This window comes from Perca fluviatilis, chromosome 10, assembly GCF_010015445.1.
Source record: "Perca fluviatilis chromosome 10, GENO_Pfluv_1.0, whole genome shotgun sequence".
NCBI classification, from domain to species: Eukaryota; Metazoa; Chordata; class Actinopteri; order Perciformes; family Percidae; genus Perca; species Perca fluviatilis.
In genome coordinates this window covers 35,800,736-35,806,045 of record NC_053121.1, presented here as the reverse complement: position 1 = coordinate 35,806,045, position 5,310 = coordinate 35,800,736, and the positions used below count along the sequence as shown (strand labels likewise).

At 44.6% G+C, this 5,310-nt stretch overlaps 1 protein-coding gene across 1 annotated transcript in view; it reads right to left on the bottom strand.

The window, feature by feature from the left end:
• The window catches only part of LOC120566648 (protocadherin-1-like), a 34,724-nt gene extending 31,477 nt beyond the window's left edge, over nucleotides 1-3,247 (bottom strand). The window contains exon 1 of the mRNA XM_039813214.1: nucleotides 2,009-3,247. The gene's annotated coding sequence lies outside the window, so the exon portion shown is untranslated. The remainder of the gene's footprint in view (nucleotides 1-2,008) is intronic.
• Nucleotides 3,248-5,310: the final 2,063 nt, after the last annotated feature.

The following is a 5,310-nucleotide window of genomic DNA, read 5'->3' as shown; positions in this document are numbered from 1 at the left end:
TTCTTAGTCGACTAACACTCATTCAATCGTATCGACTAATCGATTAGTTGATTTAATCGACAGATCTGTAAATCTAAGTTTCTCCGCAAAGAGTCGTGCAAAAGCGCCACTTTAATTCTTGTGTTTACCAGAGATGTGCTCGTACGTTTCTTGGAAAATAAGTAATTCAGCATGAAAAAAAGCATCAAACATGACTAATGGACTAAAGAGATCTAAGTTGACTAAGACCAAAACGACCGATTAGTCGACCAAGAGGGAGGCAGCCCTAATATATACGCAAGTATACGGGGGCAACCCATCTATTTTTCTGGCGGTTTACATTATATAGCATATCCTATCAGCCAAAAGGCCACTGGGATAATGAGGTGACTATGCCCACTTCCTCCTTGTCATCCTACACTACGACTGCCCCACTGGTTAAGGCGAGGTTTCAGGCCGAGTCTAATGGAAGATCAGAGCCAGTTAAGAGTCTTTCTGTCAGCAGAAATGATCAGGGATGACAAGGGGGGGGCGGGGGGAAATAAGGAACGAGGGGTCAAAGGTCAAGTGAAGGAACAAGCAAACACCGCCCCCTTTTCCCATGAGCGCCGGCGTAACATCTCCAGATCGTTCCCATGGCGTTCCTGAAGGGGTAGTTTTTAAAAAAAACAACCACAGCGACGGCAGTGGCAATTACTACTACAGCTCACTCTCTGTCAGGGAAAGGCTGATGCAGTTTGCATGTAAATACCCAACTCCCCCTCCCTCCCTCCCTCCCTCCCTCTCTCTCTCTCTCTTCTCTCTTTCCGTCATGCAGAGCAGCCTGAACGCCTCTCTCTCTTCTCTCTCTCTCTCTCTCCACCACAGAAGAAGGAAGGACTGTAATGCCGGAGACTGGAGGGACCGGACTGACTGGATTCCCCAGTGTTGACGCATACTTGGTGGTGGTGTATACATACCCATCATCACCTGCCTTCCTTGTCCACCTTCACCGGTTTACACTGAAACCGCAACCGCCTTTATTTGGCCTTAAGCTCATGTTAACAAAACATACAAAATGCTCGTTGCAGGGTGGGTGAAAGGGGGGTGTTAAATGTGATGCTACAGGTGCCCGGGCGGGAGGCCTCAGGTGCTGTGTAAAGGTTTACAGGGAAATAGATTTAGAGAGAGATGTATACTAACCTCACCTGTGTGGCTGGTTTATGAGCAGCCTCAGATGAATGCACTGTTGTATTGTTGCTTTAAGCATCCCCAGGAGTCCCTGAAGGCAGATTAGCTCTAATATTACACTGGGATGACAAACCTCTTATAATGACGAGCTTTTTTTTTTACTGCCATTTTATTTTCTTCTCTATAGACTAAGAATCCCTGCAGAACTCTTAACGCCTGATATGGAGCCATAATGATACCCCAACAGAAACAGCTCCTATATGCACTATAGGGAACAGTGCACGCAGCCGACTGTATACTTTCCTCCTGAAAAGGGCACTGTACGGGATTACTGTAGTGATTTTTCAGTTTCAAGAAATGTTAGGGAACCCGGAGTGACCCACAGGAAGCTGTATTTTATTACTGACGGACATGGAGGTAATGTTGAGGACGGAGGGGATCGATACGGATCAATACCACTGTAGTGTAATATATGTAAAATACCCATCAGAGGAGATTAGACGCTGAATATGAACATGCAATCGTTTTAAACGCCTTTATTTTACCAACAAGTGTTTTAAAAGCAGCTGCTCTGTCGTTGCAAACGCCTGTGTAGCCTTCGGAGGTTAATCCTCCATCTGTGTGTATGTGTGTTTTTTTTTTTTTTTTACTTAAGGTACAAAGTGCTCATCCAGGCAAAAATGAAAATAAAGTGGTTACGTTAGTCTTTCTATTTGCCGTGCGTAAAACGTACCCCTTACATACCTGCACGCTTACAGGATTTAGATGAAAATGTGTTAAATATTCACAGGGATGTTGTTATGTAAAGATCTAGGATTAAAATTCTGTGTGAACCGGGTCTGTGGGGAGAAGTTCCTACCTGGACCGGATGAGAGCCGCGCGGTTCCCCAGCTCTGAGCGCTCCAGCCCCGGCTACAGGCTCCGATCCTCCTCGGTACCCAGACGGAGCCGCTCCGGAGAAAAAAAAATAAAAAAGCCGAAATTAACAATCCACAACGCCGAAAAAAGACCTTAAAACAGTTTAAACAATCCAGTCGGACCGGTCAGGGGTTGTTATTCCTCCAATTCCTCTCACAATTTCTGTCCAGTTTTAGGCTACAGTCGTGACCAGCGCTGCGCGTCAACCCGGCGGTCCTTTCCTCTCTCCGGGGGGAACGGCTGGAGCCCAGCCGGGGGAACACCTGTCCGGACCCGGGGGTCACTAACTGGTAACGGTTACTCCGTGAACGTTACCACCGGGCGGTTTGTACCGACAGCAGTAACAGCATCCTCCGCTGATGATAAGCTTGGGGAGGTAGTGGTGGTGGTGGTGGGGCGGGGGGGGGGGTGGGGGGGGAGGTAAAAACGGTTAAAAATCACCCAAGCAGAAACACTAGTCCGGTAGGTCCGGGAGTTGCCAGAAGAGGCCGTCCGGTTAGTTTCCACCCCGACGTGCAGTCACCGTTCTGCCGCCACAAACTCTGTCCGTCTCCGGGTCCAGCACGGAGCAGGTCGCGCGGCTGCACTGTGTGTGATGAGAAAGTGGAGTGATTCCAAACGACTGCGCTCGCGCTTCCCTCTCTCTCCTTCTCTCTCTCTCTCGGTCTCTACCGAGCTATTCCCCCCTCCTCCTCCCCCTCCCTCCCCTATACACTCTCTATACACTACACCGGGAGGGGGGGAAGGCGGAGCGAGCATCCACCCCAACAACTAACTAACTCTTCGTGGATTTCCCAACATTTTCTGTCTTCTTTTTATTTATTTTTTTCAAACAGAGATATGGGGACTTCTCCTGACTGCCATTTCTTTCGTTTTTTCAAACTGTAACTGTATGCGGCAGAGTGAGCTCGGAGTCACAGGTCTTGAGTCTCCATCACGTACAATTAAATGTAAAAGGAGTGTAGCTAACTGCGGTTGAAGAGATTTAAAAAATACAAATAAACGTTCACTCACATTCTTGATAGGATTCATATCCGCCATACTCTTTGACTTCAAACGGTCTAAAACACTAGCTAACTGCCAGATTCCTCTCCCTCCATGTCCATCCATATATATATATATATAGTAAATAAATGTCTCTACCTGTCTGCTTTCCCCCTGTAATCTCTCTCTCTCTCTCTCTCTCTCTCTCTTCACTTCTTTATTGATGTTTCTACAGTCTCTCTCTCTCTGCCTTCAACTCTCTCCCCAGCTCCGTCCTGCCTCAGAGAGAGAGAGAGAGAGAGAGAGAGAGAGGCGGGAAGGAGCCGTCTCTCGCGCTCTGAGCGCCACCTACAGGCGCCAAACGGCACGTCACGCGCACAGCCAGGAGCCAGGCAGAGCTCGAGCCCAGTCAGGCTGTTTTTCCCCCTCCGCGCCACTGTGGAGCAGAGGCAGGGAACACATAACAAAAATGGAGTCTATAGTGTAAAAGTGTCGACATTATGGCTTTTTATTATTACGGCAGTGTCTTGTGAACACAGCCCAGCATGTGGTGGAGGGAAGCTGTTATCCAAAGCAGCTTACTGCACTCTGATATTACACACAACACATATGGATTATGGTTTTTTATTTTTTTTGCATATGGCGCCTCAGTTTCAGTGAATCTGCTTAGGGAGCTAATCCAAAAGCATCATTCAAAAAGAATTAAAAGAGCATTCTTTAAAATGTTGTTTTTAGGACACCCATTAATGTTACACTGTAAAACAAACACAAATATCCACCCTATCAAGGCCTATTTTCTGTCTGTTATGAACAATAACACTGAAAATAATCTATTTTCCGTCTTAATTAAGTCCTGAAGGGAAAATACCACATGAGAAACAATACAAAATACAACTTTATTTAATAATTAAGTCCTGAAGTGAAAATACCACATGAGAAACAATACAAAATACAACTTTATTTAATAATTAAGTCCTGAAGTGAAAATGCAACATGAGAAACAATAAAAAAAAATACAACTTCATTTAATAATTAAGTCCTGAAGTGAAAATGCCACATGAGAAACAATACAAAATACAACTTTATTTAATAATTAAGTCCTGAAGTGAAAATACCACATGAGAAACAATACAAAATACAATACAATACACTTGGAACATATCCAGGCTTCATGAATATAAGAAATTACTCAATAAGGAGATTATTTGCAGTGTACATTTACATATGGGCCTATTACTTCATGCAATAAGTCAACATAACTAATTCCTTTTGAATTCAGATTTTTTTTTCACAGGAATGCTTTCAGTTACACAAATATTATCAAATTTATACCGCAGAATTTATTGTTATCATGGTCAGTTCTGTATCATAATACACAGTGGTGCAAGCAGAGGCGGAGCCAGACATTGTAAACATTGGGGGCTCAGCCCAAACCTAAGGGGGTCCGAGGGCATTCTCCATTTACGGCAGCTCATATGCACTATTTTTCATGCTATTTGATAACAGAATGCCTAAAAAAATCTGTACATAATTTGGGCAAAAACATGATAGTTGCCAAGGAAAAGAATCATCCTGTTTTTTTATATCTAACTGTTCTCCAAATGTCTTCATCATTCTGAAACCAGACAACCCGGTCTCACGCCAGTTCGTGAAATGGTCAAATTATTTTGATTTATTGATTCGTGTACAGCAGTGGTTCCCAACCTGGGGTCCGGGCACCCCTCAGGGGGGCGGCAAAGGTCACAGTGGGGGCGCAAGTCTTTATCTGGTTTAAGGTTGAGGTAAAAAAAAAAATATTTGCACATGTTAAACAAATTCCGATAATACACTAGAATATATAATGTATACAACAGTCAGTATAAAAACTATATATTGTTGTTCTCACTTAAAATTGTAGGCAGGCTACTTAGTAGGCCAAATCTCCGGGACCTCTTAACCTGGGACCCTTGCTGTCATCAGGTCAGCTGCTAGCTGCTAGCTGCTAGCTGTTAGCTGTTAGCTGCTAGCTGTTAGCTGCTATCATCCTCGTCTTTCCTGCCACCACGGCATCACTATTTTATGAATGAAACATGGCGGAGAAATGTAAAAGTGCTGATAACTCCTCTGTATCAAAAAAGAAAGTAAGGCTCTATCTCGAGAGTTACCTCAACTTTGGTTTCGGGGGGGCTCAGCTTGGGGGGGCGCCAAGGAAAAAAGGTTGGGAACCACTGGCGTACAGGTCACGATTTTCTCGTTTATTTCGTGTACAGGTCAAAATTT